General features: G+C 44.4%; 1 protein-coding gene across 1 annotated transcript in view; it reads right to left on the bottom strand.

Moving 5' to 3' along the window:
* The window catches only part of DMBX1 (diencephalon/mesencephalon homeobox 1), a 46,458-nt gene extending 25,127 nt beyond the window's left edge, over nucleotides 1-21,331 (bottom strand). Inside the window, exon 1 of the mRNA XM_070748949.1 lies at nucleotides 21,135-21,331. The gene's annotated coding sequence lies outside the window, so the exon portion shown is untranslated. The remainder of the gene's footprint in view (nucleotides 1-21,134) is intronic.
* Between the last annotated feature and the right edge of the window lie 2,881 nt (nucleotides 21,332-24,212).

Consider the following 24,212-nt stretch of genomic DNA (forward strand, 5'->3'; position numbering starts at 1 on the left):
TAATTTCAAACTTACATACTTTTTTTTAGTAAAATGGATTTGTTTCATAAAATTAGTTCTCTGGCTACAATGTGGTTGATTTTCAAAAGGATATTCCAAATATTTCTAGACAAATATGTATAAACAGTGACAATAATGGCACACAGCAAGGCCGAGGGGGGGTGGCCCTTTTGTGGCAAAAATAAACCAATAAGAACCATTTTTTTCAGTTCATTTATATTTTTCTTATATTCAGAAATGTTCAATTTAGTATATCAAACCTTTTGGGGGAAAATTCCTTAGGGATTTGTAGCCTTAAAAAATAGAAATTGACACGAAATTAAAAAAGGATGGGGGGAGGGGCTTTTTGATCAAAATAAAAATATAAGTCTCAATTTTTCCAGTTCAATTTTCATATGATTATGTTCATAAATGTTCAAACTAGTTTTCCAGTTGAAAAAGTTTTCAAAAAGATCAAATTCAAGTACCTAAAAAAAATATTTTTGGTCCGGTCACATACGAACAGAAACAGATTCAAAGTTATGATTTTTTTTTGCCCAGAAAACAATTAGCCACCACCCCAAAAATATTTTTTGATGATCAGCATTGTTAAATTGAGTAAATGAATGCCTAAGATTTTAAAGAATATTTCGGATTTGGAGCATAAAAAAATAAAAAGTGAAAATGGTTGCAAGCAGCCAAGGGGGGGGGAGGCCTTATTTCTGATGTTAAAAAACCAATAAGAATCATTTTTTTCAGTTCCTTTATATTTTTCTTATATTCAGAAATGTTCAAGCTACCAATCCCACACCAATTTTAGTAAAATAGAATGCATTTTGCAAGCAAAACTATCCATAAATTGAAATTTTTTTCACAAAAATGGGGGTGGCGTGCATTATATCCGCAAAATAAACCAATAAGATTTACTTTTTTCATTTCAATTTTCATATCATTGTGTGCAGAAATGTTCAGACTACTTTCCAAGTGAAAAAAGCTTTCAAAAAGACCAAACATAAGCACTGCAAATGAAGAGTTTTCGGTCCGGGTCAGGGTGACCCAGGAACATAAGATTTGTAACTTTTTTTGCCCAGCAAAAACTAAGCCCCCCACCCCCCAAAAAAAATTCTCATAGAGAGAACCCCTGAAATGATGAACCAACATGAAATTTCAAGTTTCAGATATGCAGGGAAAATTTTTTGCAGGGACTCAAACTTGGCTTCGGGTCACATACGACCCAAACAGAACAGCAGTTAAACTACTACTTTTTCTATACTTCCTCTTTCAAAGCTGTGTATCTGAAATGAATGTTTATTCCAGCTGTCCTCTATCTAATCTCCTCAAGCTTTAACTTTCAGCTATAACTTTCATCGCACTTGAACAGCCTAGTCACTGGAATTCCCTGAACTTCATTTACACCATTAAGTGGCACCTAATTGTAGAAGTCGGCTTCATTCTTTCAACATTTGGAAGTGTATCATGGTCATATCTGGAGATATTTTCCAGGAATCTTCTCGTGTAAAGTAAAAGAGCATCAGTAATCCCAGAATTGAACTTTTTGGTTTGGGATTATTCTCCTCCTATTCTGCAAGGACTTTTATATTCCCTCTTTTAAAAGGGCTGAATAAATATTAGGTTATTATTATTATTTTATTATTTTATTAAATTTATATGCCCCCCAGCTCCCAAAGGATTCAGGGGGGCTTAACAATAGAATAAAATATTAAAAACATCTTAAGCATTAAAACAATTTAAAATCCATGCATATCATTCCATGGCTGGATCTCACCGATTACAACCACAAGATCAATTACCATAAAATCTAGGTCTTAACTGCTTTTTGGAAGGCCAATAGGGTGGGGACAATCCTGACCTCCAGAGGTAACTGGTTCCAGAGATCCAGGGCAGCCACAGAGAAGGCCCTCTCCCAGAGGCCCACCAGGCGTCACTGTTTAACTGATGGGAATTGGAGGAGACCAACTCTGTGGGATCTCACCGGTTGCTGGGAGTTGTGTGGCAGAAGGCGGTCTTGAAGATAACCTGACCCTAAGCCATGTAGGGCTTTAAAGGTAATGACCGACATCTTGAATTGTCCCAGAGACCACAAGGGAGCCAATGCAACTCGCAGAAGATTGGTATAATGTGGATGTATCTAGCTGCACCCACAACAGCTCATGCAGTGGCATACAAATCTAATAAATCAAATCAAACCAAATCAAATTCTGGACCAATTGTAGTCTCTGAGCACTCTTCAAGGGTAACCTCATGTAGAGCGCATTGCAATAATCTAATTGTGAGGTGACAAGGACATGACTGACTGTAAGGAGTGTCTCTCGATCCAGGTAGGGTCGCAGGTGGTATACTAGACAAACATGTGCAAAGCTCCCTCTAGCTATCACTATCAAATGTTCTTCTAGTTTTAGCTGTGAGTCTAGGAGGACACCCAAATTTTAAACCCATTCTGTGGGGGAAAATGTCTCTCCCCCCCAAGAGACAAGGATTGACAGTTGACGTAGTCTTTAGGAGGCAATATCCACAACCACTCAGTCTTGTCTGGGTTAAGTCTAAACCTGTTGACTCCCATCTAAACTCTAACAGCCTCAAGGCACCGGCACATCACATCCACTGCTTCACTGAATTGACACAGAGTGGAAATATATAACTGGGTATAACTCACTCCGAATCATCAGATGACCTCACCCAGTGGTTTCATGTAGATATTAAATAGAAGGGGGAGAGGAACAAACCCCGAGGTACCCCACAAATGAGGGGTCTAGCAGTTGATCTCTGTCCTCCTGCTAACACCGACTGAGATCGACCAGAGAGATAGGAGGAGAACCACCATAAGATGGTGCCTCCTAGCCCCAACTCTCTTAGTCATCACAGAAGGATACCATGGTCAATGGTATCAAAAGCAGCTGAAAGTCAAGTAGCACCAAAATTGATGGGCTCACCAGAGATTATCCATCAATTTGACCAAAGCAGTTTCTGTGCTGTAGCCAGACCTGAAGCCACATTGAAAGGTGGTCCAGATTATGTTTCATCCAATAACCATAGGAGCTGGAGTGCCACCCTTTCTCAACAACCTTCCCTACAAAGGGTAGGTTGAAGACTGGACAAAAGTTTTTTTAATTCAGTTGTGTCCAGGGACCACTAAAGGAAGCACACAAATATTTAAGGAAGTGTACAACCACTTCCTTTAATGGTTGCGGAAAGGATCCCTAACTCAAGGATGCATTAACTAATGCCTGGAGCCAGCCTCGTCTCACCCCTCCTGCTGTCCAAAACCAGCCAGGAGGGGCATGGGTCCAACAGACTACTGAAGGAACTCATCACACCTATTGCCTTACCCACTTCCTCAAGAGTCACAGATTCAAATTAATCTCACACAAAGGGACTAAGACCTGCCCCTGTTATCTCCATTGAAATTGCCCAATCAGAGTCGAAGTCCATCTGAATCTGAGTCTCTCCTCCCCCCGTGATTCAGACCCTGAACTACTTGGGTCAGATCCATGGTTGTCATTGAAGCAATGAATATTTGCCGAGTCATGGCAAATTAAAGTCCCCCAGTACCGTAAGTCTGGGGAACTCTACCAACAATCTGGCTACCACCTCTAGCAGCACAGGCAGGGCCATTGTAACACAGCTGGTAGGCAGGTTCATCAGCAATAAGCCCAACGGCAGGGATCCTGTAAGGAAAAATACTTTTGCAGGCAATAATTGCCACTCCTCCACCCCTTCCCTTGGGCACTTCCCTTGTACTTGGGCACATCTCTGAGAGTGGGACGCTCCACTCCTGGTCCAGCCAGGTCTTAGTTATACATGCCAGGTCATCTCCCTCCTCCTAGATTAAGTCTCGAACGAGGGGAGCCTTGTTAACAATAAACTTGGCATTAAGCAACAGCAGCTTGAGAGTAGGGCCCTGACATCCCAAGTCACCAGGTATACGAGATGAGCCCAGTGAACCATATGATGAAGTGGACAAGGCCATTGGAGCTGTGAGTTCCGCCACCTGTTTACTGGATCCGTGTCCCTCCTGGTTGGTCTCGGCCAGCAGGGAGGTGACACGGAGCTGGGTCCAGGAGATTACCAATGCTTCCTTGGGGAGGGGAGTTTTTCCAACACTCTATAAAGAAGCGCTCATGTGCCCCCTCCTCAAGAAGCCTTCCCTGGACCCAGCCGTACTTAATAACTATCGTCCAGTCTCCAACCTTCCCTTTATGGGGAAGGTTGTTGAGAAGGTGGTGGCACTCCAGCTCCAACGGTCCTTGGAAGAAGCCAATTATCTAGGTCCCCAGCAGTCGGGTTTCAGGCCCGGTTACAGCATGGAAACTGCTTTGGTCGCATTGATGGATGATCTCTGGCGGGCCCGGGACAGGGGTTTATCCTCTGTCCTGGTGCTCCTTGACCTCTCAGCGGCTTTCAATACCATCGACCATGGTATCCTTCTGCACCGGCTGGAGGGGTTGGGGGTGGGAGGCACTGTTCTTCAGTGGTTCTCCTCCTACCTCTCTGGCCGGATGCACCTCCCCCGGGCATGTTCAATTTATACATGGTATGTTTGTGTGTGTGTCTGTTAGTATATGGGGTTCTTTTAAATCTTTTAAAAAGTTTAAAGTTATTTGGATTATTTATGATTTGTTCTATCTTGTTGTGAGCCGCCCCGAGTCTTCAGAGAGGGGCGGCATACAAATCTAAATAATAAATAAATAATAAATAACCAAAGGGGCTGTAACAAGTAATCACTTTGAAATAGCGAGTCCTAGTTCCCTGAGAGTAGCCTACCCCACGGCTCTGCCATATCTACCTCTCCCAGTTATAACCATAATATAATGGCTGTCCAACTCCCTTCCCCCACCCCACCACCCTCCTTCCCCTGCAGGCAAAACCTTCCACCCATGCCCATTAGTAATTTTGCATATGTTTTTAAATAATAAGATTTCTCATGTATATTGCTGAATTTACAATGTTGTACGCAGCCCTGAGTCACTTCGAGAAGGGCGGCAAAGAAATCAAACAAACAAACAAACAAACAAACAAAAAAATACTAATACTAATAATTCAAGCCCAATCTCCTCCTGTTTGCACACTCAGCAGAGGGGGCTCCATTTCTTGTCCCTGGGTCTCTCACTCCTCCCCAGTTCAGTCACTTTCCAACCCCTTCACTCTCTCCAATCCATCCAACTCATCATACATACAAAAAAGCACCCTCCCCCCCAAAAACAAAAATATATAATAAATATCAAGCACAGCAGACAGTTAATACTGGGAAATGCAACGAAATGCAGGTAAGGCACGGAAGGCATACCCCCCCCCCACCGCAAACCAGCATGCCCTTGTCTTTTCTTGAGGGGAAGGTTTTCTCCACCTTCTAGGTTTTATGTAGCTTTTTGTCATTCTCCCTCACAATGATGTTGGTCCCACAATTCTCCGCAACGTAGTAACCGGTCTCAGGGGATTTGGTGGTATAGAAACTGACGACAACTCCCCCAGCAAAGATGGCATCAATGTCAGCCAGTAACCACCCCAACAAATTGAAACTGCCTTCACTTGAGGAATCAGTCAGTCTGAGACTCACCGATGACCAGGAGCAACTTCAACCTTTTGGCTCCACTCAAGTTTTGGCTGACGCTTGATGTTGGTTAGCAAGTCTGCTTGATGTTGGTTAATGAGTCCTGGACAAGGGTGCACCTCTTGGCACCGTTCATCTGCATGGGGATGGATGATAGCCGCAGCAGCTCTTTGGAGTCCTTGACACTGGGACCAATGCTCAAAAAAGTCCTGAAGAAGAGTCACCAGGATATGCAGCCACTGCTCAACCGACACTTGCAGTTCCAGCAAGCCATTCTGAGCAACCACCATGCCAGGACTATATAATTTGTCTTCTTCCATGGGGTGCCAGTGTAGGCCAGCTCCTCTGGCTTGCCAGGCAGCCTCTCCAAGAGCCCATTCCCTAAAGCTGCTTCGCCACTTTCCCTGGTGGGGCCCAGCAGCGGCATGCAGTTGAAGCCGAAAGTGCTGACTTTGTTGTCCCATTTCCTCTTGTTGTAGGTGGCCGCCGCGGCAGCAGCAGTGGCAGCAGTTGCCGACATAGCCGGAACAGTGGGCTTAGCTACACAGGGAGCTGATGCCGTGGTGGCTGGAGAAGGCCCCACGGCAGCAGCAGCCAAAGAAGATGCAGCGGTAGCGAAGGAAGATAAAAATAAACATGTAATTAAACCCATATAAACTCCATTTAATTGGTTAATTGAAATTTTAACAAAAGCATTAGTTGCTGGACAGATGGTTCAGTTCTGCCCTACTTAGCCGCCCAGAGTCCCTTGGGTGTTGGGTGGCATACAAATCCAACAAATAAATACATCCTTTTCCAAATAGTTCCCCATACTTCTATGGTATTAGCCTGACCATTAACTGTGATCTCATTGTTGCATAAATTTGTAACAATGACATGACGTTCCAAAGAATAAAAATGAACGAGATGCATTTTATATCTTCTTATAAGCCGCCCTGAGTCCTCGGCGAGTAGGTGGCATATGAATTCAATTAAGTAAATAAAATTAAAAAATCCATTTCACTAGAAATCTAAGCGAGATTTTAGATAAATAAAAAAGTTCAGATGGTGCTAGTTATGGGGGTAGTTAATAATAATAATAATTTAATAATAATTTAATAATTTATTAGATTTGTATGCCGCCCCTCTCCGTAGACTCGGAGTGGCTGTGTCCATTCCAGAAGCTATTGTACACATTTCTGTAGATATAAAAAAAACCTCAACACACATGGTGTCTCCGCACACATAGGTCATGAGTCCTAAGTGTACATATGGGTTTTTACATAAGCTCATTGAAAGTGAACCTGACTTTGCCTGCTGTAGGTAATGGGGTTTCCTTGGATTTAAACTAATTCCCTGCCCCCCAAAAATCAAAGAGATGAGCAATGCACCATAACTATATACTAACTATACTACACATTCTATATTAAATTTCCTGAAACTGGCACACTCCAAACATTCACGTACACACCACTAGGAATTATAGAAATGTGGAAGGTGACAATTGGAGGAAGGTTCGCAGCCCGTGTGTTGCAATACTGGATGGCCAACCCAAACTGAAAATTTGGGATATTCCTTGAAGAACACCAAGCAATTCCTTTCGTTAGCAGTTACAAATAGCAAAACTGTTGTACAAGCATGAAATCTGTCATGTCTATAAAAGGAGAGTGGGCAACAGACAATCTATACTGAATCTCTAATAGAACTTTGTGTGCTTTGTTAACTCAGTTGCTTTTATGCAATTTTGAATGTGGCTATTCAAATTGACATATAGGACAAGGATATTAAAAAGTCATGGGCGATAACTGAAAAGCACATATGGCATGGTGACAGATTCATTTTTAATTCTTAGGTTGTTTTTCATCTGGCCTTTCAATTATAACAATGCATATAATTTACATAATGGTTATGCTTGTTTTGTGTGTTGAATTCTTTAATTAAATAAATAAAAGGAATGCCCAATTAGCAGAAATTATTTGCTCCTTTAGTTAGCATATAATCTGTCACTTCACAAAATCTACTCTGTAAAAGTACCATGAAAGAGGTTTCAGAAAATAAATCAGTGTCTTTTTTTAAATATCTGCCTGTAATAATCAAGTGTAAATAGGAGAAACTCTACTGTAGTGTCTAAGAGTGTCTAAGTCTTGCTTAATTTTTACTTTTATGTTACAACATAAAAGCAAAAATTAAGCGAGACTTAGACACTCTTTTTAATATTGATGACCTCAAGGACTAGACTCTTAATTTTATTCTAGTTAGAAGTGTGTCATCAAAATTAAGGGGTCTATTGGAAATATGACTAACTCTGGCCGAGATCACAAATATTTAAGATCAGAATGTAGGTTGGTCCAGAAATCAAATAAAGTAATTCACAACTTAACAAACATGGAAGAAAAGTTAATTCTTAGCAGCAAAAGGATTTTGGAAAAAAAAATTGGCTGCAGCAGGATGAATCTGTTATGAGTATTACACACAGAATCAAATGGCATGTTTTCTTTTCCATTTAGGCACAATAGTCATGTCAGTAATACAGATATTTCAGATGAAAAGGATAATCTACTTTGCCAGTAGAGGCATGTTTACTCGGCCAATAATTTTGCACTCCTCGGGTTTAAAATGACTGCTTTCTTCCATTTTTTAAAAACTTAAGTTTTATTTGCCCCAGCCGCCTCCTTTTTATTTATGTGAATCAGATTGTTCCTGTCTTCACGTATTTGATTAAACACGCAGCTATGAGCCTGCTGTCTTCGGATCTGTTAAGGAGATGGTCTATATGGGTGGAATTAGTATTATTACTTTGCAATTTTTTTTTATAAAAAGGCTCTGCTTTTTGCATACTGATTTAAAATATGGATTAGGTTCTATTTCTTGGATTAAAATGAATATGGTACTACAGTTTCTTGCAAGTAAATTCCATTAATATCAGAGAGCGGATTAAGGTATGCAGTCTGAGTAGTAAATAGGATATTTTTCTTTTTCCAAAGAGAAGAAGAGTAATATCCTAATCACATATTTCCTTCTGCCGTATGTTGAATGGGCTAAAATTGCCCTCATTTAGAACATTTTTAGCAGTTGGTGGGCAGAAATTAAAATGGCAAAATATTAAAATGGAACACCCTCTCCATATGAAGCAATGTATTTACTTTTCCGTGACTTCGAGTGAGTTTATTTTTTAATTCCCAGTGACTGCCCAGACTTGTCTCGGTAGTTTCTTTGCAATATTTTTTTTCTGGAACTGGTTTGTCATTGCCTCTTTCAAGGACAGAGAGAAAGTGACCAGCCCAAGATCACACAGCTGGCTTTGTCCTAAGGGACGACTAGAACTCAGTGTCTCCCAGTTTATGGCCTGATATCTTAACTACTATATCAAACAAGCTCTCTATACAGCAATATAGAGTGGTACCTCATGATACGAACTTAATTGGTTCCAGGAGGAGGTTCGTAAGGTGAAAAGTTCATAAGACGAAACAATGTTTTCCATAGGAATCAATGGAAAAGCGATTAATGTGTGCAAACCCAGAAATTAGAAACCCGGAAGCCGGACCGCCATCACCAAAGGAGTCTTGAGCCTCCCGTTCTCTCCCCCCCGCCCCTTTGCTGTCCCTGCCTTCCTGGGCAAAGCGCTGGAGAGGGAGGCAAGCCGGACCTTCTTCCCCTCCTCAGCGCTATTCAGAAAAGTTGCCCTGCTGCCCCTGAAGGGTCCTGAGCCTCCCGTTCTCTCCCCCTGCCCCTTCGCCATCCCTGGCTTCCTGGCCGAAGTGCTGGGGAGGAAGGCAAGCCAGACCTTCTTCCCCTCCCCAGCGCTTCGCCCAGGAAAGCAGGGATGGCGAAGGGGCGGATGGGAGAGAACGGGAGGCTCAGGACCCTTCAGGGGCAGCAGGGCAACTTTTCTGCATAGCGCTGGGGAGGGGAAGAAGGTCCGGCTTGCCTCCCTCCCCAGCGCTTTGGCCAGGAAGCCAGGGATGGCGAAGGGGCGGGGGGGGGAGAGAATGGGAGGCTCAGGACCCTTCAGGGGCAGCAGGGCAACTTTTCTTAATAGTGCTGGGGAGGAGCAGAAGGGCCCGCTTGCCTCCCTCCCCAGCGCTTCGCTCAGGAGGACAGGGACGGCGAAGGGGCGGGGACAGGGGGAACACGCTGGCAGTCCGTCTTTGTATTTTTAGCAGGGAATGGGGGAGGAACAAATGGGAAATCCCATCGGGGTAGTCTCAAGGCAGGAGAATCCCTGCATCAGTAAGTTAGCCCACGCACAATTAGAGAGCCCACGGAGCCAGGCTTGTGTTCGTAAGATGGAAATGGTTCTTTAGACGAGGCAAAGAAATCTGAAACCCCGGGTTCGTATCTTGAAAAGTTCGTATGACGAGGGGTTCGTATCATGAGGTACCACTGTACATGCTTTTTAAAGGTTGGGTTGGTAGAACCAATGGCTTCAGGAAAAGTGCAGTGGTTTCAGGAAATAAAGTGAAGGGCCAGATTATTAAAAGACAATATTTTAATATGTTTGTTTCTGGACATTGGCACTTTTAAGTATTTACTACAAGTGAAAATAAAGATGGTATCTCCTTTTAATCAAACCCACCTGATATATTTATGTAGTTTTCTTACTTTTTTCATTTTACTTCTAGGTCTTCGCTAGCAAGCATATTTGCAGAGTGTGGATTAAATAATAATAATCAAAATAGTAGCAATTCATGTGATTCAACCATGGTCTAGTTTTTGCAGGCAGCCTATGGACATGAAAACCAGAAACAATTTTTTATTATATAATTATGGCTGTCGTTTTAACTTTTTAAAAACCATATTCTTGACATGAATGTGCCACATGATTCTTGACAAATGTATCTTTTTCTTTTATGTACACTGAGAGCATGTGCACCAAGACAAATTTCTTGTGTGTCCAACAATCACACTTGGCCAATAAAATTTCTTTTCTATTTCTATTTTTTCTATTTCTATTTCTATTTTTTCTATTTCTATTTCTATTTCTATTTCTATTTCTACTATTTCTATTCTATCCTATTCTATTTTTGGTGAGCATCCTTATAAAAGGCCACAGCCCAGGTCTTTCCTGGTGTTTCAACTACCATCTAGGTCCAATGCTGCTTATCTTTCTGAGATCACTAAAGATTATTCCAACACAGCATACCAGCAAAGAGAATGCCATATTCTTTTCCATATTTCATGTTATTCACACATGAAGCATGAAAGGCAAAAGCCTAAAAATATAGATTGGGAAGCTCTCTGATTGTAAAATCTCAGGATTTTTTTAAAAAAAACAATTGATGTCCACAGTAGTTTTCTTATAGCAAGGCATATCTCACCAACAATGTTTTGGTTGCTGTGCCATCATACATTTTATACACCTTTTTTTTTAAAAAAAAGAAAAGCCACTGGTTTGCAAATCCTGCTCTAAGCAGCAGCACAGAGAACTATTAAACAAGTGATGGATGGCTAAAGCGTTGCCTGTTGTGTTTGGGTATCTTAGCGCAGCTTTTTGGATTCTTAACTTCAGGCCATTCATCTTGAAGTTTCTTCCAGCAGCCAGCAGCATCCGCGCAGATGGATTGGCTTGTTTGGGTTTGATCAATTTGATCCTGACCCTCATACAGAAAAGTCTGCTTGTAATAGCCAGAAGTCTTAATTTGGGTTTGGACACTACGGAAATGTTTTTTTTTTTCCTCTGTAGCTTTTGTTATGATGTGTCTGGTGTTTAGGAAAGATTGATGACTCTAGGGACAAAACCCATTACAGTTATCCACAGGCTACAGAGACCAATGCTGTGTTAAAAATAAAAATATTCCTGGCTTCTCCTGCCAATGTCCACTTCTCCAGACCTAACAGGAGCCTTCTGGGTAGCCTTTATTATTGTCCCTTAAGGGCGCAGCTAATAGGCCTTATGCTGTGACAGGTACCATAGACGCAAATGGGACAGAGCGGTCTCTCCCCTCTTAAGAGTTCGAGCAATGGGATCTCAGGCACCAGCAAGCACCCATTTAGCTATAGCTACTGGTAAGGCACATTTGTGGCAAGACTGCCAGCGTGGTATGCTTTAATAAAAGCTCCTGCTAAGTGAGGCTCGCGATCTTATAATGGCAGGCCTCATGGAGATGAGATATTCTGGTGAAATATCTGCGGTACTCTAAAGGAAGGGCAGGATTATAAGGAATCAGGAAAGATATACATATTTTTTAGGTTTATTTCTGGCACTGGACCAGAATATCTCCGAGACCGCCTTCTGCCGCACGAATCCCAGCGACCGATTAGGTCCCACAGAGTGGGCCTTCTCCGGGTCCCGTCAACTAAACAATGTCGGTTGGCGGGCCCCAGGGGAAGAGCCTTCTCTGTGGCGGCCCCGACTCTCTGGAACCAACTCCCCCCGGAGATTAGGACTGCCCCTACTCTCCCTGCCTTCTGTAAACTCCTTAAAACCCACCTTTGCCGTCAGGCATGGGGGAACTGAAACACCTTCAATTTATACATGGTATGTTTGTGTGTGTGTTTGTTAGTAAATGGGGTTCTTTTTAAATCTTTTTAAATATTTTAAATCTATTTGGATTTGTTATGATTCGCTGTGTCTTGTTGTGAGCCGCCCCAAGTCTGCGGAGAGGGGCGGCATACAAATCTAAATAATCAATAAATAAAAAATAAAATAAGGTACTTCATGCCTGGGGAGGGTGTCTCTCTTCATATTATCACCACGAATACCCTCCTTTTTCCTGTTTTTGCTGAATTGGGGGTAAAGAGAGAAGGGGGGAGAGAAATGTTGCCCTGACAGAGGGTAGATTTGAAACCGAATCCCCCCAAGTTCAACACTTTAATTCATTGGCTCTATAAAAGCAAATGTGCATGATTTGTGACTGTAAGTACAATTTTGTCCACACACACCCAGAATGGGCCCTTTTAAAAGATACACAGTATTTTCCTGGGATGATTATAAGAAGTTGCTGGTTAGGGAGCCCTTGAGTAGCAGCCATCTTCAAATATCTGAAAGAATGTTGCGTGGAAAATGGGCAGAATTATTCAGAATTGTTCCAGAAGCCAGACAAGAAACTTTACAATGACTTACAAGAAAGCAGATTTTGGTTGGACATCTTTAAGAGAGAGATAAAAAAAATCTTCAAATGGTACAATCTATTCAACAATGGAACCGATTGTCTCAGAAGGTGTTGGACTCTCTCTGCTCCATTGCAAATCAGGTGCCACCTGATAGTATTGTAGTACTAGACATAGGATTGGGATTCATTATCTCCATAATCCCCCTCAACCCATTCTACAATTTTATGAAATGGCCACATTGGGGTACCTCAACCCTTCAGTTAAGATCCTATTTCAACAAGACTTAATTGCACCATGCAGATATAAAGTACCTGCTTTCATTTGTCCTTACTTCTCCATGTATTGAAGGAAATTGTCTTATCTTTCCACCTTTTTGGGAAAACAAAACATTCTAAATTTCAAAATCTGGAACAAGTCTATGGGAGCCAATCATGCATTTGCCAAAAATAAAAAATAAGAAAAGACTGGGTAGGTAAACTCTGTTCTGAAAAAAATTTAGCACAATTCACTGACCTCCATGTATCTACTTCAAAGTAAACTCCATGTATTGTTTGGGGATATTAAAGTTTTAATCTGGGGAACGGAGCGCCTGGGTTTTAATACTGCTCAGATATAGTCTTTATCAAAATATTTTTGATTTAGCTTTGCTCTGTCAGTAGCTAGATTTTTTTTTAAATGAAAGACTGGTGAGAAAGTTCAAATATAAATGGGACATAAGTGTGCTCAGGATTGCATTGCTTTATATATCATGAAAAAAACGAACCATTGATGTAACTTGAAAATATGTTAAATTGGATACCATATGGTTACTTCCAGAACTAGCATTATTTAGAAAGGAAACTATTCACTTCCTGCCTTTTATATACATTTCCTTTAAGACTGGCCAAAGCAACCGGAAACACTTTTCTTTATGATTCCTCTCAGCACCTCCATTTGCTGTGAGCAAAGGTAAGGGATGGGAAAGCAGGATTGCCTTTGGGGAAACATAGGGGGTTACTTCCAGACAAAACTGTTATCCATTAACATCCAATTATCACTCAGTCCAAGCCATTAATTATAAATCAGCCTCCTAATTGGGATAATTAGCTCTCCGCTGTTTAATGTAGCATGACTGATGCGTTTGGAGAGAATGTGATCACTCCATTTGTTTAGCTTTAAGAAAACATTATCAAACTCATATGCTTTAATTTCAGACTTATTGCACACAGAGAAATACACACACACACACACACACACACACACACAAAAACCTGCTGCTGGCAATGAAGTACAGCTTTCTGGGCCAATGCATTGTTCTGGAGCCAAGCTGTTGATGGACATATGTCTGTTTTGTTAAGCATAAAAAGTTATCCCATGAGAACTGTCTCATGCCCTGGCTCAAAGCTAAGGGTTTCCCCCATCACTGGATCCCTTAAAATTCCCAAGTTCTCTGCATTTCTTGTTGTGGGTTTCACTTCATTTACTCTTGGGTCTTTCTTTCTGCGTTCTTTCCTCTCTCTCGCCCTTCCTCCTCCTTTCATTTCAGTTTTTGATTCTTCATCACTTTCCTCCCTTTCTATTTTCTTAAAGTAGCCCATCTTGGCGATGAAGATCTTGCCCATCCCGTCAGTCTTTTTCGACGACCGGAGTCGGGCGGGGTGGGGGTGAATAAGAGTTCTGAAATAGTCCACATCTGGCATTGTTTGACAGGGAGGATTACAGGCACAGCTCAGTCTTCCTTCTTTCGCTGCACCTTGGACGCTAACCACTGGTTGCATCCGAAGTGCATTGTGAAAAAGAGGGGCCGCCAGATATCTTTTTAAAGTGTTGTACCTCATGATTCTTGACAAATGTATATTTTCTTTTATGTACACTGAGAGCATATGCACCAAAGACAAATTCACGCTTGGCCAATAAAGAATTCTATTCTATTCTATTCGACCCTGATTGAGCTGTCCACGCTTTATGTTCTGAACCTGATAACTTGGTGACTTGGTTTTCATGAGATTCTCTGGAATGAAAGCGAAAGAAAGAGAATCCGCCAGGAAATCCCTCTGCCAACGGAACCAGCTGGGGCCCAAGACCTCCGCTTTTCTCTCTATCCGCCCCAACTCGATTGAAATCGGGACAGGCAAACCCTCCTCCGCACCTATGGAACCTCCCAACTTCATTTTTTGTTTCCGAGCTCCTTCCCCGCGCTTACACCAAGGGCCGTCAACAACTTTATTGGCCAAGTGTGATTGCACGCACAAGGAATTTGCCTTTGGTGCATATGCTCTCAGTGTACATAAAATAAAAAGATACATTTGTCAATATAAGTCCTATAAGCTTATATACCGCTTTTGCAGCCCCTCTTCACAGTGCTTCAGAGCCCTCTCTAAGTGGTTTACAGAATCAGCATATTGCCCCCAACAATCTGTGTCCTCATTTTATCCACCTCAGAAGGATGGAAGGCTGAGTCAACCTTGATTGGGTCAACTTTGGTCACCATTCAGAGGTTTGTCTCTAAAAAATCGCCAGAGCCGATGGAGGCTTTCCTTAACGGCTGCATTCTCGAAAGTCAAACGCGTGCGCGGATCTCTACCACCTCCCCTTTCCTCTCCCCTCCGGAATCTCTCGCAACTGCGGGGGCCCTACAAGCCGTTTACTCTACCCTGCTGGGGTGGTGGTGAGGGATTCCGTCCCCGCCTCCAACCCTTGCTTGATGTCTCCTTAATGAGGGCGGCTCAGAAAGCCGCATGTAGCTGCGGGACATGATTAGATATTTATTACTGTCATTTACATAGGAAATTTGAAGAATCAACCAAACGGAACGGAAAGGCGGCAGCAGCGAAGGCGCTTAAGCTTTGCAGCTCGTCCTGCGCAAAGAAAAAAAGATTCCATCCAGGGGCTCAATTCTCGGCGTCTTTATCCTCGGAACGAGATCGGTCCGAAGTCTAACCGGACAACGCGAAGTTCTGCTAGCTAACTAACCAAAGAAAGGAAAACTATTTATAAAAATAAATAAATGAATGAAACTTCAGGACGGAGACATATTTTATTTATTAGATTTGTATGCCGCCCCTCTCCGTAGACTCGGTAGAATACCAAAAAGGCAACGTGTAGCCCATCTTGGTTTGAATTTCCAAAGCGAAGCAATTAGGATTAGGCCTAGAAAATATCTGGATGGGAGACCACGAAGAAATCACAAGTAGTCGGCGGGGGTGGGAAAATATTCTGGAAGAACATGGGAAGAATTCTTCCTCTCTCTCTCGCTGAGAACGTGGACATGCCCGTCCATTAAGCCTGTTAGGAGTGAAGGTTAGCAAGTCGGCTTTTCACGGAACCGTGGCTGTGTGGAGACTACAGTGTGCATATGAATGGCAAGAGAATGGGTAAAGCGGGACGGTGCAAGGAATCAGAAATCCTTAGAAAGGAAATTTGCCCAATGGGTGAGAAACGTTTAACTGGATCGCCTGCCTATTGACGAGAGCAATCTGGGCCAGTAGACAGGACCTAAGGCCTTTGAAGTGGCGCCCTCCAGCCCAGGTGGTCCCAGCAGTTTTAAAACAGTGTAAAAAGTGAATTAACGGTGGAAAAAGCAGTTTAAAAACTACATGCCACCGTTCACTTCGGCGAGGGAAAGCAATTTCGATTAGTGTGCATTGGGCTGTTCCCCCCAGTTTTTTTTAAAAAAAGCCTGCGTTAAACTAGGGACTAAAAAAATAGGCTCCCTCCAATCCAAATTAGGAATTGTTACGCAACGGCAGTGAGCAACGCAGCCAGAGACAAGAGTAAGCGGGTGTGAAAACTGGCAGGGATAGGAAGAGGAACTCGCGCCGCCCGTCGTGGCAAAAGCACCGAGTCGCATTGTTGGCCGAGTGACAAGTTTTGGGTAGACGCCGCAACTACTCCTGCAGAGAAGAGACTGCGCGATCCTGTCCTCCCCCCCCCCCCACACACACACACAACTTCGCCTCCTCTTCCGACTCAACAGAATCTCTAATAAGACCCCGCTGGAATCCCTTTAAAAAAAAACTTTGCTCCCACAACTTCGGTTCCAGGAGCGATCATTTCCGTGCTTGGTACGAAATGGCACACTGGTTAGAGTGCAGTAACTGCAAGCTATTTCTGTTGATCACCGGCTGCCAGCATTTTGGCAGATCGAATCTCAGTAAGCCAGTGATGGGCTACCAAAATTTTTACTACCACACTGTGGGCGTGGCTTATGCATTTTGTTTCAACATCTTTCAGTGCAAATTGGGTGCTCTGGAGTGGAGCTCCAAATTTTGCAACCGGTGCTGCGTTCCTGACCGTACCCGTAGGAGCCCATCACTGCAACAAGGTCAAGGTTGACTCAGCCTTCCATCTTTCCAAGGCCGGTAAAATGAGGACCCAGATTGTTGCGGGCAATAGTATGCTGATTCTCTATAAACCGCTTAGAGATGACTGTAAAGCACTGTGAAGCGGTTTATACATCTAAATGCTAAAATGCTAAAGTGCAGGAACGCGCCGGCGTCCTTCCTAGGTTCTTATCCGGGCAGAGAGCGCGTGGAGAAGGGGGGACATCGCTTCGGGCCCGTCGAACAGAATTCGGGATCCCAGCGCTTTTTACCCCCGAGATTTGGCCTTGGCTGATCCCAGAGTCCTTTCCTCTCGGAGCTGGAATGACAGGCGGATATTCCACGCCGGAGGAAACGCAAGTCAGACTTCTGGAATTGAGTCGTCCCAAGGTTGCTTGGCTCAGGCAATTCCTAAGTAGAGAAGCCAAATCTTTCTGGGGGCTTCTGGTTTTGCAACCCCTGGCCTTTTCGGGAGCAGTTCGCTCCTCCTTTCGACCCGGCCGCTTCCAACGCAAGACATCAATTTGGAGGCAGGTTGCTTTAGTATCAAACGTCGTCGGAAATCCGAGGGACTCCGCAAGTCATCTAAAGTCGGAAAATTTAAAGCCCAATATTTCCAGTTGAACCCCCCTCCCCAAGGGTTTCCTCCCAGGCTTACGCGATGGGAATGGGCCGAAAATGAAATTCTTCGTGGGGATCCAACCCGAACAGTTGGGGGGTGTTTGTAACTGGCACGAACTAAAAAAGATGCGCAAAACTTCCCAGTTCCCCCCAAAGCGGGATATCTTTCAAAACGCAGGACAGAAGAGAATTTGGGGCTAGGTCTCTGTGGCCGGCGGTCTCAGGGTCCAAAGATTTAGCGTTTGTAGATGGAATCCCTTTCTTAAGTCTAGGAGAGGGTGATGGTCCTGTGGACACTTTGCTATAAGTGGAAAAAAGGATTCACACCTACAATGCTTTGAAAAATGAGGCATTTATATCTATATACACCCGAAATAGATCTATAGTAGTCTCCCTTCCTTTTCATTATCAGCAAAAAATATGTTACATATATGTGTGTGTATGTAAACATATATACGGAGGAATACTGATATATATCTATCTGATATAAAATCTACGAAAACAAATATGTGTGTGTGTGTGTGTGTGTGTGTGTGTGTTTGTGTATAAGTATTCCTCCGTATCATTATATACTATAATATATAATTATAGTATATATAATAACATATAATAATATACTATAATATTAATATGAGACTATCAACTCATTTGGTTTTTCCTCTTTTCACCCAATAAATTGATAAGGTTTCACCTCCAGGGTTGCCTAACCCCCAAAACAACACCCCCAAATATATAAATCTTACTAGCTGGCTTTAATCTTATGCTCTACAATTTCACTCTTCTCAGTTTAGCTTTAAAAAGAAAAGAAAAGAAAAGAAAAAGAAACCAACGAAAACAAAACCAAGAGCATCTTTAAAGCAACCGGACCTGTGTGTATTAATAATGTGAGCAATTAATATTTCGACATAAGAAATTTGTTAGCCAACTTTTCCCGGTACATCAACTTCCTAGAGTTATTGTGCCCATTTTATACCGTTTTTTTGTTTGTCCGTCCTTCAGCAAAGTGTTGCTTTAAAATTTCGGGAACGGGGTCAAAAGACGGACTAAAGAATTGTTGGGCCTTACAGAATATAAACAAAGCAAGCTCCCCTCCCACCTCTTCCTTTCCTCCAGTAAATCATTTTGTTTGCTCTACTCTATTTTTTTAAAAGGCCTGAGCGACTGCAGCAATTGTTCAACGTTTACACTTTTCATTTGGAAAACCTGTTCCCCGTCTTCCTCAAAGTTTGGGATTGTAGGCTGATTCAAACGTTGGGTGACTTACTCGGCGACAGGTATTGTGTGTGTGTTTGTGTGGCAGTGGCGGTGGGGATGAGCTTGTTACTTGGCAGTTAGATCCGTCTTCAACAACAGGATTAACTTGCAAGTAATTGGAGACGCAGAAGTGGTTGGGGTTTTAAAGACAAGGAAATCTCGCGCCATCATAGGCAGTATAAATGAACGCAAAATAGGAAAATAAAACTTTTTTTGCTTCCTGTTCTGAAACTCTCCTGCTCATACTCGTCAATATTCGTTTGCCTCGATTTTACAGAATCGTGAGATTTAATACCCCGCACCTATTCCCAGATGTAGAATGTAAACCATATAGAATTTTCATTTCATTTTTTTAAGGTACGCGGGACATGGGGATAGGGAAGAATATTCTTTGGTCAAACAATTCTTGGTGGCTTGGAATGAATTGAGGCGAATCCTCTCCCTCCCTCCCTCTCTCTCTTTCTCTCTCTCTCTCCCTCCCTCCCCCCCTCTCTCACACACAACCACACAGAGGCCACTCTTTTTCCTACCCTGGCTCATCCATCATCGAATGACCCCAAGGGAGGCTGTAGCCTCAGACTCGGAAATACGCCGGCGGATCTCCATCCGGGTTCGCAGAGTAATAGAAGCGCAAACCAGGGTTGGATCGCTCAGCCCGCCAATTTATCAACTCCGGGTCACGGCGCGTGTCCTGTCGCCTCGTGAATTTGTCCCGATGTGGATGGGGGGGGGGGGGAGAGTTAAAAAGGAGTTGCGGCCAGGAGAGAGGGGTAAACCAACAAAAAAACAAAAACGCGCGGTTCATAATTTTAAAGCAGGCGAGTTTTCGGTGCCCGGGGAAAAAAAAAACCTCGCGCTTAAGTTGGCGCAAAAGATCCGTGTTGCCAAATGCTCCCTGTGCGCAGTCCTGCAACCATTGAGCACCCCCCCCCAAGAGCCCCATTTCAACTCTTTGAATAAACTGAACACACAAGTGAATTCAATCCTCGCCCTCAAGGGACTAGTCCTCAACAGCATTGCCAAGATTTACATTCTAAAGAAACATGTGGGGCGGTCACCTCGAGGCCATCTAACCCAACTCCAATGTATGGAGTTTTTCCACGCAGTGGCGTCTTCAATCCTCTTTTTAACATCCGGATCAAGAAACAAAATCCTCACTTTCCCGCCCCCGTCCCACTGCTGGCGAAATATTCGTCTCTCTCAGCCTTTCTTTTTCTCTCTCTCGACTTAATCTCTTCGCCTCCGGCTCCGCTTCCCCCTCCGCCCCCAAATCTGTCTCTCGTGGCCTCCGCTCGGCCGTTTAGCTTATTAAAACCTCGTTAAGGTAAATGGGACGCAATGGGCGGCCTACGAATGGAAAAGGGCTGTGAACTCTTTTTTTAACTGCGCCCTTTGACAAACGGACAGGACGTCTGGAGAGGAGCCGGAGTGAAAAGTTAAACGGGGGTGGGGTGGGTGAGGGAAGAAGGGAAGCGCCCCACAGTCAAGAATAAAACAACAACAACAACAACAAGGAGAACGGAAGAAAGCTTGACCTCTTTCCCTGCGTGGAAAATAGTTCAAAGGAGAGCCAAGCCAAGTTTGAAGACTCGGAGTTGAGTATTAAAACTATTCGTCGCCTCGCTAGGGAGAATGGGGGGGGGGGGAGAGAACAGTTTTTAACCAAACGAACCTGTGCGCCTAAATGTATTTTCTTTAACCACCAGCTAAACATTACGTTTGAAAAGCGGAGCAAGATCTCTGTCTCTCCCTCCCTCCCCTCCCTCCCTAAATATAAGTTCAAGGTCTTATATGTAGGTCTCCCCAAATGAATGGATCCTCCCTCCCTTCCTTCCTTTTCCTTCCCTCCCTCCCTCCCACCCTCTCTCTCCCAAAAACATAACTTCAAGATCGTTTGTAAGTCTCCCAGATGAATGGACCCATCCTTCCTACCTTCCTTCCCTCCCTCTCTCTGTTAACCTAAAAGATAAAGGGGAATGAACAAGAGAAGCGGGCCCAGAGGAGTCGCGGGCTCTTCTTTCCAAAGGCCAGGCAATTGCCTCCTCGAAAAGAGAGTTTGGTGGCGATCTCCACGAAGGAGCCCGGACTGGGTTCGTGGGAAAGGAGGAAAAGTTTGTGGGGGGGCCCCGATCCCTGTCAGGATTCTCTCCTCGCCACAGAAGCCGCAGCGACCTTCATGGCCCCTTCCTCTCTCCTCACCCACCTCGAACCACTCCTGTAAAACCGCTCGACCCGATCCTGTAAAACACGCGCGACCCAGTCCTGTAAGCCAGGCGCGCGCGCGCCTCCTAAACCAGAGGAAGCAAAGCGCGCCTGGCAAAGTTTGGAGCGCCCGGCCAAGCAGAGGGGGGAGAAAGCCGGGGTGACCCCGGCCGTACCTTTCGGGGGGACGCTTCTGTCTCTCGGTGGATCGGTCGCAGCAGCAGCCGCCGGCCTTGAGGAAGGAGGCCGCCTCTCTCGCTCGCTCGCTCGCCCGGGAGTGCGGAGCGCCCAGAGCCCAGGACTCGAGAGCGCTCGCTTTACTCCAAGTCTCCTCCTAGCCCGGCTCCCCAACCGCGCAAAGCTGCCATCTACCGGGGGAGGCGGATTCAGGAAGGATTTTAAAAGGAGCCTTGCAACAGAGAACCTGGGAGCTCCCCTACGAGACGTTCAGTGGCTCTTCCCCACGTCAATCAAAGCAGAGAGAGGCTTCTGCTGATTGCCCCCCCTCCCTACCCGGGCCGCCATCTCCCCCTCCCTCCTCCACCCTCCTTTCTAATAGCAACTTAAGCGCTTCTCCGCTCGCTCCAGTCTTTTATTCCAAGGCTAGTCAGGTGTAAAAAGTCTAATTGAATCTCTGGGCCGACCATAATAGCCAACCAGGCTGGTGGGGGTCGAATTGGAACCAGGAGAAAGAGAGAGACAGAGGGAGGGAGGGGGGGAGAGAGGGAAGGAAGGAGGGGAGAGAGGATAGAGAGGGAAGGAGGGAGGGGAGAGAGGAGAGGGAGAGAGAGGAGAGTGAGAGGGGGAGAGAGGGAAGTAGGGAGGGGGAGAGAGGAGACGGAGAGAGGGAGAGAGGGGAGGGGAAGAGAGAGAGGGGAGGGGGAGGGGAGAGAGGAGAGAGAGGGGGAGAGAGAGGGAAGGAGGGAGGAGGAGGAGAGAGAGGAAGGGGGAGAGAGGAGAGAGAGAGGGAAGGAGGAGTAGGAGAGAGAGAGGGAGAGAGGGGAGAGAGAGAGGGAGGAGAGGGGAGGGGAGAGAGAGAGGGAGAGAGGAAGGGGGGAGAGAGGAGAGAGAGGGAGGGAGGGAGTAGGAGAGAGAGAGGGAGAGAGAGAAGGAAGGAGAAGGAGAGAGAGGGAGAGAGGGAAGGAGGGGAGGGGAGAGAGGAGAGAGAGGGAAGGAGGGAGTAGGAGAGAGGAGAGAGGGAAGGCGGGAGGGGAGAGAGGGAATGAGGAGGGGAGAGAGAGGAGAGAGAAGGAGGGAGGGAGAGAGAGAAGGGTGGCATTAATTCTTTAAATGGGTAATGGAAGGAGAGCCAAGGGGGGCAACAGATATAATAATAATAATCCGTCCGCAGCGCCTCGTCTTTGCTTCATAGTTCCCTCTAAGCTGAGCAGTGAGCAATCGCTCATTTAAAAATCATCATCAACTCAGAGTTTTCCAAACCTGCCCAGAAGCCGAGAGGGAAGAGTGAGAGGGAAGGAGAGAGAGAGGAAGAGAGAGAGAAACAGATAGAAAAAAGAGAGGAAGGAAAAGAGAAAGAAAAAGAATGGGAGTAAGGAAGAGAGAAATAAAATCAAAATCTAGTTTGAAACTAGCTCAACTATTTAAGTGGCATTTTGATATTGATAGAGTTGCCCTATTATGAGCTCACTGTTATAGACACACAGTACAGTATTTTATTTTGAAAATTCTCTGAGGCAAAACAGGGTGGGTTATTTGTTGTTTGTTTGTTTGTTTGTTTGTTTATTTATTTATTTATTTATTTATTTATTTATTTATTTATTATTTCTGTACTGCCCAGTCCCGAAGGGACTGCCGCTCAGACACTATACTTTTCTGCCCACCCCCCCAAAAAATTAGAGGGAACACTGCTTTGCTTGTTATAACGAGGTGCGTGAAAGATCGCGGCGGATCGCTGCCGAGAGTTCGGGACCCACCCACCCCCAACCCGGATTTAGCCATGAACTTCGAAAATTCGCAGACTTTTCGATGCATTTCTTTCGTCCTAAAGGAAATTTATGGCCTGGTTAATGTCCAGGTCGGGCAACCCGACCTGGACATTAACCAGTCCAGGTCAGGTCAAGGCTTTCTCCGGAAGTCTCAGAAAGTTTCACTCTTCACACTTGTCGCGTCTGGAAGGTGTTGAAAGAAGCCGCGATGCCCGGATGGGTGTCCGGCCAAATCGTTGAGCTTCACCCGCCCGACGCTCGTGGCCAACGATTCCTACGACTTGGATGGCTTAGAACTGCCCCGTCCTTTGAGAGATGCTCCACAGGATCCCTGACTTCCGAGATCCTCACCTCCTTCCCCTGGGTCTTCCTGGGCATCCAACCCAGGAAGGGCAACATCCCCTCTTCCCGTTCCTTTTGGATTTTTTTAAAAAAAATCCCGATTGCGGGGTCAACTTTAGCTGGCAAATTTAAGCCTCCTCTCGCCACGCAACGCGCCCGCTTGGCGGGCTATTTTCGAAGAGCGAAGCTTTTGGGTTCTTTTCAAAAATAGGGGCGGCTGCAAGATCCTGGGGCGAAGGTGAAATCCTAAATCCGTACTCAACCACTCCGTTTACCCGAGCGCATACCAGCTGTCTAAACCGAGTTTATTTCTAAATTGACATGTTAAAATTCCCTCTTCGCCCATGTTATTATTTTATTAATAAGGGTTTTTTAAATTGTGTATTTAAATATTGTTATTATGGTTATGAGCCGCCCCGAGTTCTCAGAGAGGGGCGGCATACAAATCTAATAAATTTTGATTGATTGATTGATTGATTGATTGATTTCTTGGACTTCTACGCCGCTCCTCTCTGGGATTCGGGGCGGATCACAACATATAAAATATACAGTACACAATATCTTAAATCTAATTAACTAATTAAAAATCTAAATTAATCTACGGGAGCCTTATTGCAGTTAGCTAAGCAAAAGCGTAGGTGACTTCAGAGAACCTTAGTCTTTGCCTCTGTGTGTGTGTGTTTGTGTGTGTGTGTGTGTGTGTGTGTGTGTGTGAAGAGTGCGGATGGGATTAAGATTTCATTCCCTAAATAATCCGATGGATTAAAAGGAAGAAAAAAGTAGGCGCCATGCGGACAGAACGGTTTTAGCATTTCCTCTAGTTTCTGCGAGTATTCCATCTCTCTCTCACACACACACACACACAGAGGCAGCTAAGAGATAGCTTTTTTGGCAGACCTAGCTGCACCGTTGGTTTTATTTGTTTTTCGGCTCAGCCGTGCCTTTGCAGTTGTTGAAATCCTTTGC

Source organism: Erythrolamprus reginae, chromosome 3 (genome assembly GCF_031021105.1).
Source record: "Erythrolamprus reginae isolate rEryReg1 chromosome 3, rEryReg1.hap1, whole genome shotgun sequence".
NCBI lineage: Eukaryota > Metazoa > Chordata > Lepidosauria > Squamata > Dipsadidae > Erythrolamprus > Erythrolamprus reginae.